This window comes from Callithrix jacchus, chromosome 13 (genome assembly GCF_049354715.1).
Source record: "Callithrix jacchus isolate 240 chromosome 13, calJac240_pri, whole genome shotgun sequence".
Taxonomy (NCBI): Eukaryota; Metazoa; Chordata; class Mammalia; order Primates; family Cebidae; genus Callithrix; species Callithrix jacchus.
This window is the reverse complement of record NC_133514.1, coordinates 32,084,555-32,099,537: the sequence shown is the minus strand read 5'-3', so window position 1 is coordinate 32,099,537 and position 14,983 is coordinate 32,084,555. Positions and strand designations below refer to the sequence as shown.

At 38.2% G+C, this 14,983-nt stretch overlaps 1 non-coding gene across 1 annotated transcript; it reads right to left on the bottom strand.

The window, feature by feature from the left end:
* Positions 1 to 438: 438 nt before the first annotated feature.
* On the bottom strand, positions 439 to 545 carry LOC118146993 (U6 spliceosomal RNA). The gene has a single exon (XR_004733176.1). It is a non-coding gene; the product is annotated as a U6 spliceosomal RNA (small nuclear RNA).
* Positions 546 to 14,983: the final 14,438 nt, after the last annotated feature.

The following is a 14,983-nucleotide window of genomic DNA, read 5'->3' as shown; positions in this document are numbered from 1 at the left end:
CCTCCCAGCAGGCCCCAGTGTGTGACGATCCCCTCCCTGTGTACATGTGTTCTCGTTGTTCAACACTCACTTATGAGTGAGAACATGTGGTGTTTGGTTTTCTGTTCTCATGTCAGTTTGCTGAGAATGATGGTTTCTAGCTTCATCCATGTCCCTGCAAAGGACATGAACTCATCCTTTTTTATGGCTGCATAGTATTCCATGATGCATATGTGCCACATTTTCTTTGTCCAGTCTATCATTGATGGGCATTTGGGTTGGTTCCAAGTCTTTGCTATTGTAAGCAGTGCTGAAATGAAGATATGTATGTGCATGTGTCTTTATAATAGAATGATTTATAATCCTTTGGGTATACAACCAGTAATGGGATTGCTTGGTCAAATGGTATTTCTATTTCTAGATCCTTGAGGAATCACCACACTGTCTTCTACAATGGTAAAAAATATGGACCACTTCACAAATTTGCATGACATCCTTCTGCAGGGGCCATGCTAACCTTCTCTGTATCATTCCAATTTTAGTATATGTGCTGTTGAAGCGAGCACTATTTATTTATTTATTTATTTTGAGATGGAGTCTCCCAGTGTTGCCCAGGCTGGAGTGCACTGGTGCAATCTCGACCCACTCCAACCTCCACCTCCTGGGTTCAAGTGATTCTCCTGCCTCAGCCTCTCTAGTAACTGGGAATAAGGTGCGCACCACCACACCTAGCTAATGTTTGTATTTTTAGTAGCAACAGGATTTCACCATGTTGCCCAGGCTGGTCTAGAACTCCTGACCTCAGGTGATCCACCTACCTTGGCCTCCCAAAGTGCTAGGATTATAGGCACAGCCACCGTTCCCGGCATATAGCTTCTCTTTAATGACCTAGATCTGGGAGTCAATGGGCTTTGCATATCTGAGTGACCCTACACCACACAAAACATAGAGGTAGATATACAATAGACCCACTTCCAGCATCTATGTTCCCAGAATCAGAGGGTGCAACCTGAACATGAATACAGGCATTTGCCACAGATTCTCTATCCATCTTAGTGCAGAGAGCAAGAGAAAAATGCCTACACTCAGTTTCACGATGAAGACAGAAGGAACTGGAACATACATTCAACACCTCAATTTTCCCAGATACCTCTAGAGAGTCTAGCTCTTACCTTCTTTCCTCACCAGTCTTGAAGTACTAACAGGAAGTAGCACATCCTAAGTTCCAGAGGGGTCACCTAAAACAGAGAGATAGCAGTCTGGACAAACACAGAGATTTGACAGGCACTTAAAAATCTCTGTAGTGAGACCCAATCTCCACAAAAGAATAAAAAATTAGCCAGGCGTGGCGGTGCATGCTTGTAGTCCCACTGAAAGGCTGAGGTGGGAAGCTCTCTTGAGCCCAGGAGGTCGATGCTGCTCCCATGAGCTAGGATTGAGCCACTGCACTCCAGTCTGGGCAACAGAGTGAGACCCTGTCTTAATAAGTAAATAAAATATCTGGCGCCTTAAAATCTCATGCATGAGGCCAATATGACAAGACTGGGAAAGGTAATGTCTTATCTAACATGCAGTAACCAACACAGAGAGTAAGGGAAAATGAAGAAATAGGGCAATATATTTCAAATAAAGAAAGAAGATAAATCTCCAGAAACTGACCAGAATGAAGTGAAGATGTGTGACTTATCTGACAAGGAATTAAAAATAATGGTTGTAAAGATGCTCACCAATGTCAGGAAAGCAACACAAGAGCAAACTGAGAATTTCCTTTGCTTTTTGTTTTTTATTTGAAGCAGGGTCTGGCTCTGTCACCCAGGCTGGAGTGAAATGATACAATATTGGCCTAATGCAACCTCCACATCCCAGGCTCAAACTATCTTCCCATCTCAGCCTCCCCAGTAGCTGGTACTGAGGGAACGCCGCCATGCCCAGCTAATGTTTGTATTTTTGGTAGAGATGGGATTTTGCCACGTTGCCCAGCCTGGTCTTGAACTTCTGGGATCAAGCAATCCTCCTGCCCAAACTGAGAATTTTAACAAAGAAATAGAAAGTATTAAAAAGTACCAAACAGAAATCACAGAGCTGAAAAATACTATAACCAAACTAAAAAGAATTCAGTAGAGGCATTCCACAGCAGACAAGAACAGGCAAAGGAAGAATGGATGAACTCAAAGACAGATCACTGGAAATTATATGAGCAGAGGAGCAAAAAGCGAGGATAGTTTAAGAGACTTATGGGGCACCATCAAGCATAATGACATATGCGCTATCAATGTACCAGAAAGAAAGGAGAGGCAGAATGAGACAGAAAACATATCCAAAGAAACAGTGACAGAAAACTTCCCACACTTGGGGAAGAAAATAGAAATCCAGCTTCATCATCTCAGCCAAAATCTCCTTAAGCTGATAAGCACCATCAGCAAAGTCTCAGGATACAAAATCAATGTGCAAAAATCACAAGCATTCCTATATACCAATAACAGACAAACAGAGAGCCAAATAATGAGCAAACTCCCATTCACAATTGCTTCAAAGAGAATAAAATATCTAGGAATACAACTAACAAAGGATGTGAAGGACTTCTTCAAGGAGAACTACAAACCAGTGCTCAAGGAAATAAGAGAGGACACAAACAGATGCAAAAACATTACATGCTCGTGGTTAGGAAGAATCACTATCATGAAAATGGCCATACTGCCCAAAAGCAATTTATAGATTAAATGCTATCTGCATCAAGCTACCAATGACCTTATTCACAGAACTGGAAAAAAATACTTTAAACTTCATATGGAACCAAAAGAGAGTGCACATAGCCAAGACAATCCTAAACAAAAAGAACAAAGCTGGAGGCACCAAGCTACCTGACTTTTAACTATACTTTAAGGCTATAGTAATTAAAACAGCATGGTAATGGCACCAAAACAGAGATATAGACCAATGGAACAGAACAGAGGTCTTGGAAGCAATGCCGCACGTCTACAATCATCTGACCTTTGACAAACCTGACAAAAGCAAGCAATGGGGAAAGGATTCCCTGTTTAATAAATGGTGTTGGGAAAATTGGCTAGCCATGTGCAGAAAGCAGAAACTGGACCATTTTCTGACACCTTACACTAAAATTAACTCCAGATGGATTAAAGACTTAAACATAAGACTTAACACCATAAAAACACTAGAAGAAAACCTAGGCAATATCATTCAGGACATATGCATAGGCAAGGACTTCGTGACTAAAACATCAAAAGCAATGGCAACAAAAGCAAAAATAGACAAATGGAATTTAATTAAACTTAAGAGTTTCTAAACAGCAAAAGAAACAATCATTAGAGTGAACCAGCAACCACCAGAATGGAAGAAAACTTTTGCAATCTACCCAGAATCTACAAAGAACTAAAGCAGATTTACAAGAAGATAAAAAAAAAAAACCCATTCAAAAGTGGACAAAGGATATGAACAGACACTTTTCAAAATAAGACATTTATTAGACCAACAAACATATGAAAAAATGCTCATCATCTCTGGTCATTAGAGAAATGCAAATCAAAACCACATGAGATACCATCTCATGCCAGTTAGAATGGTAATCATTAAAAAATCTGGAGACAACAGATGCTGGAGAGGATGTGGAGAAATAGGAACACTTTTACACTGTTGGTGGGAGTGCAAATTAGTTCAACCATTGTGGAAGACAGTGTGGCAATTCCGCAAAGATCTAGAAATAGAAATTCCATTTGACCCAGCAATCCCATTACTGGGTATATACCCAAAGGCTTATAAATCATTCTATTATAAAGACACATGCCCACGTATGTTCATTGTGGCACTGTTTACAATGGCAAAGACCCGGAACCAACCCAAATGTCCATCAATGATAGACTGGACAAAGAAAATGTGGCACATGTACACCATGGAATACTATGCAGCCATAAAAATCGATGAGTTTGTGTCCTTTGTAGGGACATGGATGAATCTGGAAACCATCATTCTCAGCAAACTGACACAAGAACAGAAAACCAAACCTGCGTATTCTCACTCATAGGCGGGTGTTGGACAATGAGAACACGTGGACACAGGGAGGGGAACACCATACACTGGGGTCTTTGGGGGGATGGGGGGCTAGGGGAGGGACAGCAGGGGGTGGGGATGTTGGGGAGGTATAACACTGGGAGAAATGCCTGATGTAGGTAACAAGGGGGATGGAGACAGCAAACCACCATGGCCTGTGTGTACCTAGGCAATAATCCTGCAAGATCTGTACAGGTACCCCAGAACTTAAAGTACAATTAAGAAAAAAAATCCATATCCAAGAAGAACAAAGAGCACAAAATAAGATAATTCCAAAAAGACCTGCACTGAGGCATGTCATATTCAAATTATCAAATTAAAGACAAAGATAATTTTGAAAGCAGCAAGGGAATAACAAATTGTTACATACAAGGCAATCACCATAAGATTATCAGTGGATTTTTCAGAAGAAACCTTATGGGCCAGAGGGAGTGTGGGGTGATATATGAAAATCCTGAAAGAAAAAAAAAAGTCAACCCATAATACTATACCTGGTAACCTTGTATTTCAAAACTGAAGAGGTGACAAAGACTTTCTCAGACAACCAAAACATGAAAGTTTATCACCACTAGAACTGCCTCATAAGAAATGCTAAAGAGAGTTTTCAAACTAAAGGAAGAGGATGCTAACTAAAATATGAAAACATTTGGAAGTAAAAGTAAGTACATTGTCAAATTCATAACACTAACACTGTAATGACACTGGGTAAATCAATTATATCGCTAATATGAAAGTTAAAAGGCAAAACTTAAAAACAACAAAAACTGTAATATTTTGTTAAGGATACAAACTATTACAACTGCAAATTGCAATATCAAAAACAGAAAATGTGGGACAGGCTGGGTGCAGTGGCTCATGCCTGTAATCTTAGCCATTTGGGAGGTCAAGGCAGGAGGATCTCATGAGCCCAGGAGTACAAGATCATCCTGGGCAACACGGTGAAACTTTTGTCTCTGCAAAAAAATTAAAAAGTTAGCAAGGTATGGTGGTGCATGGCTGTAGTACCAGATACTCATGAGGCTGAGGTGGGAGGATAGCTTGAGCCCAGGAGGTTGAGGCTACAGCAAGCCGTGACTGTACCACTGCATTCTAGCCTGGGCAACAGAGCATGACCCTGACTCAAAAAAAAAAAAAAAAGAGAGAGAGAGAGAGTTAGGAACAGTGGCTCATGCCTGTAATCTCTACACTTTGGGAAGCTGAAGCAGGGGAGATATTTGAGGCCAGAAGTTTTAGATCAGCCTGGTCAACATAACAAGACCTTGTCTCTACAAAAAAAAAAACTTTAAAATTAGCTGGGTGTGGTGGTATGCACCTTTAGTTCCAGCTTCTCAGGATGCTGAGGCAGGAGGCTTGCTTGAGCCCAGGAGTTCAAGACTGCAGTGATCTACAATCATGCTACTGCATTCCAGCCTGAGTGACTAAGCAAGACTTCATCTCAAAACAAAAACAAAGAAATGAAAACACAAAATGTGGGGCAAAGGGAGATAAAAGTGTAGAGTTTGTATATGTGATCCAAGTTAAATTATCAGCTTAACACAGCCAGTTATGAAGTGTTCTCTATAAGCGTCAGGGTAATTACAAAACTCTATCATTTAAAAATCCAACAACAAAGGAACATAAAGGAAAAAATTAAATCTTTAAAAAAATTTTATTTTAAGTTCAGGGGTGCACGTGCAGCTTTGTTTAAAAATTTAATCTCATCTAGATTTCCTACCCTTAAATACCTCACTCTCACGCACTACAGAAAATGATTGTTAACAGAATGACATATTTTATTCTAGATTGCCTACTAAGGGCTCATGCGCGCGCACACACACACACACACACACACACACACACACAGTTTGTTACAATTTTAAACAAAAATTGGATGACACTATGTGTATGCGTGTATGTTTTATACCTCAAATCTATCATAAACAAAAGAGGGAGATAAATGAGAATTCCAGAATGTTGATAGTTGTTGAAGCTAGATAATGGCTATATGGAGGTCTATTATTCTCTTTATTAATTGGTTTTAAAATATCATAAACATCATTCAGTTTGTGTCAATACAAAAATATCTCTCAAATGTTTTTCATGATCAATAGCATTACATAGTATGAATGTGTTAGATTTTTTTATTCTCCTTCTAATGAATGTTAACTTTTTCTCTCCCCTCCTTTTTTATTTTTTTGCTTATATAAATTATACCATGATTCTTATTCATTTATTCCTTAGTTAGTTCAAAAATATTTATGGAGGGCTTACAGTCTGTCAGGCTCAGATTTTCACTCATATTTTTCTTTTTTTTTTTTTTTTTCTTTTTTTGAGATGGCATCTTGCTCAGCCACCCAGGCTGGAGTGCAGTGGCACAATCTTGGCTCACTGCAACCTCCACCTCCTGGGTTCAAGCAATTCTCCTGCTTCAGCCTCCTGAGTAGCTGGGATTACAGGCATGCCCCACCACGTCTGGCTAATTTTTTTGTATTTTTAGTTAAGATGGGTTTCACCATGTTGGCCAGGCTGGTCTTGAACTCCTGACCTCAGGTGATCTGCCTGCCTCATCCTCCCAAAGTACTGGGATTACAGGCATGAGCCACCACTCCCAGCCATATTTTTCTATATATAAATAAAAATATTCTAGTCTTTACTCAGCAAAGTGGGAACTATATTACTATTTATATTTTGGTGTAATAGATACATTTATTAGTTCTATTATCAATTTATTTCAATGCATGAATTAAACATTTCTTTTTAATAGAAATAATGTTCTACTGTATAGCACCATTTACAAAGGGAGGCTTACAATAAAATAATTGAGTTTTCCATATGTTATGTCAGATTATGCCTGGTATCTCTCCTTCCTGTTACCAACCACCTACCCTAAATCAGGAGATACTTCATCACAAGGGTCAATTCTAATTTAGGAAGAAGATATTCAAGGGATTCTAAGTCAAGAGTATTGAATTTGATATCATTACATTTACTGTTTTTCACCTCTGAGACTTCGTACATAAGTTGTAGTGACTAGCGTTCTCTCTTGTTCCACGTTCCTGATTCTTATCTTGGTCACCTTTCCTGGCTGGCAATCTTTTTAGTATTGGAAATCTGAATTGTTCTCAATTGTTGGTTCCAGTGGTTGACCTACCTACTTGAATCTGTTTCCCATTGCCTCCAGAATTCACCTGTATTTATTCTACAAGCCTCTTAAAGCACAGGTTCCTCTACATTTGGACTATCCTGAGATGAATCCTGTTGGATTTTTCAGCTGCCTTAAAAACTTTGTTCTGCCTATTGGTCTGGTCTTCTTCCCATCCTCCTAGGCATGCTGTTGCATCTGTTATTGTAGGGCTTATACTACCTTTAAAGTCTAGTTCTAGGTCTCTACAGCTTCTCATCTAGCTGGGGTCTGGATTCACAAAAAGACTCTACAAAGTTTCAGAAGACCATTCTCTACATTTCTCAAAATATTTCATACATGTTTCTAGAAATGGAGAGAAAGCATAAAGTAAGAGGTGTTCTGAAGAAAGAGAAGCCAGTAAATATCAAATTACAGTAGTTCAGGTGAGGTTGAGAAATACATGATCTGTAAACAGAGATAATGACAGGCATGAGTGATCTCATGAGGATGGTTAATGATGAGTTTTTCAGAATAATTGCAATTGCATCATGTTGCTAGTAAATAGTACATTCTACAAAGTAGAAATCCTTGACAAAAATAAAATTAAAAATAGAAGCTATCGACCAAAAGGTAGCTTTTTAAAAAAGTGATTGCCTGGAGATATTAAATGACACCTCTAGCTCCTCGATAAAAGAGAAATTAAAACTGAATTTATAGATTATTTAGAAAAGCAACAATGATAACTCTCCTTATCAAAACTTTTAGGATATAGCTAAAGCCATATTCGGAGAAAAATTCAAAGCTGTAAAAAATAGGAAAATGTGAAAATTAATCAATTATCTCAAGAAACAAAAAAAAATTCTAGCAAAACTAGAGCCAATGAATGTTCTAAGTATTACACTGAAATCAGAAACCAGAACGGAAAACATTGACAGCTTTGACTACAAAACTTATTTTTAAACTCTAGAGCAAAATATGCCATACATAAAAACAAAATACAAATGACAAACTGGGAAAGAAAAACATGCAACATATGGCAAAAATACAATACGCTGAATATGTACAAATATCTTTAAATCAATAAAAATGAACAAACACTTCAATAGAAAAATAAATGGGGATTAAACAGAAAATTTCCAAGAACTGAAGCTAAGACGCAATCACGCAGATGAAAAGATAGGTAACTTCACTAGCAGTCAAAGAAATATAAACACAAACAATATATTTTTAAATTTATGAGGCTAAGAAAAATTTAGAGGAGAGATTCCACCCAGAGCTGGCATGAGAAGGAGAAAATTGGCACTCTGCTCTGCTGTTGGTAGAATTGCAAACTGATGCAAATTTCATTTTGGAAGGTTGATTTTGACAATATGCCTTAAAATTTAAAGCTTGCATATTAACTAATTCAAGTTAGTGGTCTACACAAATGTGTTTATCTCATACCTGTCAAAATCTCACTTAACTGAAAGAAAATACATAAAAGGAAGTTCCTTGCCCAGTGTGGAAACTATAACTAGAAACTTGCCGCCCAAATTAAAGGCCTGATGCACGGCTGAGCACCACTCCCCGCAAGGGTTTCTAGGAGTAACTCCAAGTTCACAGTGAGTTGGAGTTGGAGTGAGTTATGAAATAAGATAAATAATTGTACTCTTTGCATACAGAATACCTGATTAAAATATTTGCTTCCTAGTTAAGTATGATGAGAATAAATTTCAAAATGAATTGGAAGACCAATGGGGACAGTGAGGCTTTGCACTCCACAACAGACACAAAGGAAAAAAGGAAGTGAGGGAAAAAAAAAAAACATGCTGCACAAAATATACTATACACTGTCTCCACGTTAATGTCTTACTACAGCAAATGAAAGGCCTGAGCTTAACTGGCCTTTATACACCTGTGCAATCTGCACTACTCTGAAAAGAATTCTGTCTGTCCCCACATTCCTGCCCACCTTCCTCTAGAACCCTGTCTCCCCTCCTCTTCGTGAGAAAAGCTATCATGGAACAGACCTTCAGAATTGGAGGCACTCCAGGCCAGCTTGTGTACTGCACAATCTCATCTGTCATTGAAATGTATGCACCAACAACCTAGAGTCCCTAGACACTCAAAACAAAACAAGAGCATAAAGAAAACATTTAAGATAAATAAGCAGAGCAACCCCCTCTAGAAGAAAGAAATATTTCAGGAAGAGGAGAGACCTAAAAATTTCTAATTATTGTCCTCAGAGAAATTTGAAAACTCAAAGAACCTACAAAAGACACAAGCTGCTATTTAAAAAAAAAAAAGATAAAAAGATGAGGCATACACATTTGTACCCATTTAATAAGAACTGGGTGTAAACAAAATCAGAACATGTTATTCCAAATTTAAAGGAAAAGATCTGAACTGTAAGTGAGAGAAACTATAGCTGGGGCAAACAGAATTGCTTTTCAGGAAATGAACAAAAATAACTCCTAAGGAAACATACCTTGACCATTATTATTATTATTTTGAGACAGGGTCTTGCTCTGTCACACAGGCTGAAGTGCAGTGACCATTGCAGCTCATTGCTGCCTCATTGCGACCGACCTCAAGGGCTCAAGTGATCCTTCCACCTCAGCCTCCTGAGTAGCTGGGACTACAGGCACACACCACCACACCAGGCTAATTTTTGAATCCTATGGCATTTCTTAAGAAACTTATTTTCTGAAGGGTTTCAGTGTGAGCTCTACTCCCCAGGGTTTTACCTTTAACTTGAAGAATGTGTACCATAGTAGAGCTAAATAATGTTTGCTGAAGAATCAACAAGAGGATGCGTCAGATATATCCATTACCTTATTCTTAGACTTACATGTATTTCTCAAATCTGTTGCTCCTTAGGCATAACGTCAGTAACTTATGGGTTGGACTGGGATTGGAGAATCAATCACTAAATCAAAATATTTATTCAGTGTCATTTATATGCCTAGAACTATGTACAACAAAAAATTTATTCAGCTAGAAGCATTAATACAAGTACATCTCTTTCCAAACAGGTGTGAAAAAAAAAAAACTCTATGGACCCTATGGAAGGAGAAATCTTGTACTAAAACTTCAGTAAGTCTTTTTTTTAAAGTATTTCAGACATTTTTTACTTTTACATGGTTGTTTTCAGCATGTAAGTCTTTTGCATTATTTTATAATGGTTTTGTAGGTAAAAGGATAACATGCCTCTGAGAATAAGAATTTAACTATTTAAACCAATTTTTTAGATAAAATTTACACACCATAAAACTCAGCCTTTGAAATTACATATTTCATTGGCTTTCAGTATATTCCCTATGTTGTGCAAGTAACAACACTATGTAATGCCAGCACGTTTTTATCATCTCAAAGAGACATATCCATGAACAGTCATCACCATTTTCTATTCGCCTATTCTGGACATTTCATACAAGTGGAATCATACAATATGTGATCTCTTGTCCTATAGATAGAGGAATTCTAATAAGTATCGGTGTTGAGTGTAGCAAAATACACTTAAATCATGATACAACCTCTCAACATATGTACTGTACACAGATGTGACCATGAAACATGCTAATACATTCCATAAACTAAAACTAAGTGTATCCCCAATTCAAGATCCCCACAGCTACATCCTACAATTGCACTCGACCTTTTCAGCACTATCCTACATGAAGGAAAGTGAAAGAGGGAAAATGAAATTGAATCGGTGGTCTTAACCACTTGCTTTTAAAATATGTGACTTTTGTAAATTTTAACCAAAACATACTGCCATGCAAGCACATTGCTGCAGCCCCTGTCAGGATCTTAGCGGAGGGATCGTGAAATGAGGACCCTGAAACTTAAACTTCATTAGCTTCATAGTAAATCCTCCTCTGACTAATTCACGGAGTGGTTGTGGGGATTAATGACATAACATGCTAACTATTGACTTTGTTTTGCACAGTACTATAGAGACTCAATCACACAAGAATATCCCCTTTTTATGGTTGTATAAATTATTGCATCTCGGCCAGGCGTGGTGACTCATACCTGTAATCCCAGAATTTGGGAGGCCGAGGCAGGCAGATCACGAGGTCAGGAGTTCAAGACCAGCCTGGCCAACATAAGGAAACCCCATCTCTACTAAAAATACAAAAAATTACCCAAGCACGGTGGCAGGCACCTGTAATCCCAACTACTTGGGAGGCTGAAGCAGGAGATTCGCTTGAACCCAGGAGGCAGAGGTTGCAGTGAGTCACGATCGCTCCACTATACTCCAGCCCAGGCGACAGTGCGAGACTCCGTCTCAAAAAAAAAAAAAAAAAAAGAAAAGAAATTATTGTAGCTCAGTGGGTATATCTTTTCCCCAGAAAAAAAAAAATAATAATAACACCTAGGTCAGGTTCAGTGCGCACACCTCTATTCCCAGCACTTTGGAGGCTGAGTCAGGCAGATCACTTGAGCCCAGGAGTTGGAGACCAGGCTGAACAACGTTGTGGGACCCTATATCTACAAAAAATACAAAAATTAGCCAGGTGTGGTTATGTGTGCCTGTAGTCCCAGCTACTTTGGAAACCGAGGTGGGACAATCAACTGAGCCCAGGAAGTTGAGGCTGTAGTGCCATGATGGCACCATTGCACTCCAACCTGGACGATGGAGTAGGACTCTGTCTCAAAAAAATAAAAGAAAACCGCAAAAAGTATGACACTTGTAAGGGAGTAATGATGCTTTTTCCCTTTCATACAATGTATATTAACGTTACTACTTCTTTTTTTAGTTGTATTTGTCTCTGATAGGCAGCTTAATACATGATACAAGCCAAAAAGTAATATGGACATAGTTTTTAAAAGATTATATTAATGGAATATGTTAAAGGGTAATGGCAATGCCTAGAATATTTAGAATTCTATATAAATGTATCAACCTAAAATTGTTACTCAAGAAAAAGAGATCACCTGGTTGGATCTTTCTAATATTTTCAGGTAAGAGAGTTCCTGCATTTCCAAAGAGAAGAAAGGATGGGTTGAGATTTGATTAAGCTTTTCAACAGAATAATAAGAATCTTTGTCACAGCCATGGGTGGGGGCCACACTGCCGTTAAGCAGCGAGCTGGAGGTATAGATTTTTTTCAAGTTCAAAAGGCTTCACTCAGCACTGATGTGAGGCTTGCTCACTACAGTACTGGGTACACAGCTGCCCTCTACTGGATGAAATGACAATTTACCCAACTTCATTGGAACTGGAATTAATTTACTCAAGCATTCACTTAGCTTTCAACAAATATTTATGACTATCTCAGGCACTGTGTTGAGCTTCAGGAATACAGAGGTGGGGAAGACACATTGCCTCCCCTCAAATAGCTCACAGGGAATAGAGGAAGACTTATAAGAAAATCAGGGAATGCAATAGAGTTCAATGATTTAATAAAGAGTGGTAGGCGCAGATACTATTGGATCACAAAGAAAATACTGTTTCTTGTCTACTTTGTTTATCAACTAGTGTAACCCCTATTTGAGACCTCATCTGACAAATGATTTAGATATTCAGTAACTTTACCTTGTAGCTGAAGTTGACAGATAAAATACAAGGCATCCAGTTAAATTTCAATTTCAGGCAAATATTGAACGGAATAGACTCAAAGTTAAAAACTGTAGTAGTTTTATTTACTTATTTATCTATCTGGTAGTCCTACTTAAAGTCTGCCTCCTCAACCCTGAATTCTTTAAGAACCCCAGGTGGGCTTAGTAAGTACCAAGGAACCAACTTTGATTTCCAAAGGCTACGAGGAGTAAGAACAGGGGTGATCAGTCCACTAGCGCACTGTTATTGTTGCAGCGATGCATCTGTTACTGCCACTCGCACTCCTATCACTTAATTTTATCACTGAAACAGCAGTTCCTGCATTATTTCTGCACCGTTGCTTATGTTTATGACAGAGCTACTGATCATCCAGCTTCCTGCAGAGGCCGTAGAGATTCTTCTGTGAGGGGAAGAATCTGTTTCCCCAAGCCTGTGTTCATAACGTTACAGCACCTCTGGTTACTCATGTTGGATTGGTTGGTTTAGGAAGAGCTTCTGGATGCACCCTGGGCTGAATACTAATGCTGGCCACCATTGCCACACTCCCCCTGCCTTCACAGTGTGTTCATTAATGGGGGTCCTTCAGGGAGACATCTTGTTAGCTTTTCCCAATGGGGACCATCTCAGTTCATCAGAGAAGTTTTAATTATGTTGACCCTAAAGTAGGCCAATGCTTCCCTCTCTTTGCTCCCATTAGTTCTGGAGTAAATTGCATATTTTCTCCCCAGTGTCAAGATTTTCGCAACAAGAGAGTATTGGGAGATGAAGCCATTTTCAAGTTGCAGAAAAGTTACCATTACATCCTTTCCCTAGGAAATAGGATACATATGTGCCTTTCAATTACATAACTATTCAAGAGATTCTTTCCACATCACTTACTGTACAGAGATGATGCTGGAAATAATTAAATGGTAGCTTTCTCATCAATAAATTAATAATTAACCTTTCAACTGAAGAGATCTTTTATTTGGATTTAAGTCAACAGTATTTACTGAGCAGCACTTTTTATGTGCCCAGCACTGCCTGGAAGTACAGCAATTCGCTCAAAAAAAGTATTAAAAACATGAACCTGTGAAGGTTATGACATTGCTAGGAGCTTAAAATTTGACAACTAAATTATCTATATTCTTGGAGTTTGATCAGAAAGTTGTTTATTTTTTTCACTCAGCATAGTACAGTGGGGAAAAAAAGTGAGGTTTAAAGTCAAAGCCCTTGGATTTGAGTTCTCATTCTACCACCTGTTACCTGTATATGCTTCAGAAATAATTTATCTGTGTTTCGGATTGTTAATTGCAATGTGAGATTAATGCCATTGTTCAGAATTGTTGTGAGGATTAAATGAAATATTAATTTCTTAATATTTGGGTCTAACATTCCAGATGACATCAACAATTGATACAAAAATTATGCTAATTTCCTTAACTGATCAACAGAGAAGTCAATAGATACCGTTTTTATTTGTGTTGACAATTACAGAGTATTGGTATTAATATTATTTGGTTAACAAAAGTATCCATACCTGCCCATACACTAGAGGAAAACAAAAAATATAGACACACATGACAAAAGATATAAAATAAAAGAAACAGCAACGATGCATTAAAAATAGCTAAACCAAGATGACTAATGTCAGTTATACCTATAAAAGTTTTTGTACTTCTGTTAAAAAAGAAGTTAAGCCAGGCACGGTGACTCGTGCCCATTCCCCCAGCGCTTTGGGAGGCTGAGGTTGGAGGATTGCTTGAACCTAGGATTCGAGACCAGCCTGGGCAACACAGGGAGACCTCATCTCTGTAAAAAGTACTAGCCGAGTATGATAGTGTATGTCTGTAGTCCTAGCTACTGGGAGGCTGAGGCAGGAGGATGGCTTAAGCCCAGGAGTTCTAGGCTCCAGTGAGCTATGATCACACCACTGCATTCTGGCCTGGGTGATAGAGCAAGACTCTGTCTGAAAAAAAAAAGAAAGAAAGAAAAAAAAAATTAAAATGGAATAACCTTTAATTGTACACTGTTCATTAGAAATACATGTAAACCAAATGGCACAGAAAAGTTAAAAGCAAAAGGTAAGACAAAGAAACAAGAAGCAAATGCAAACAGACAGAAGGGAGTAAGAATAATAATTCCAGTTAAAGTAGAATTCAACAGAGGGAAAACACATTGAAAATCTGATAAAGGGATTCATTTTATTTTAATACAAGATCCAATATGCACAAAACATAGTATTCACAAAGCTTTATGTACTAAATAATACATCTATACGTATATGAAGAGAACGTGACTATAAATTA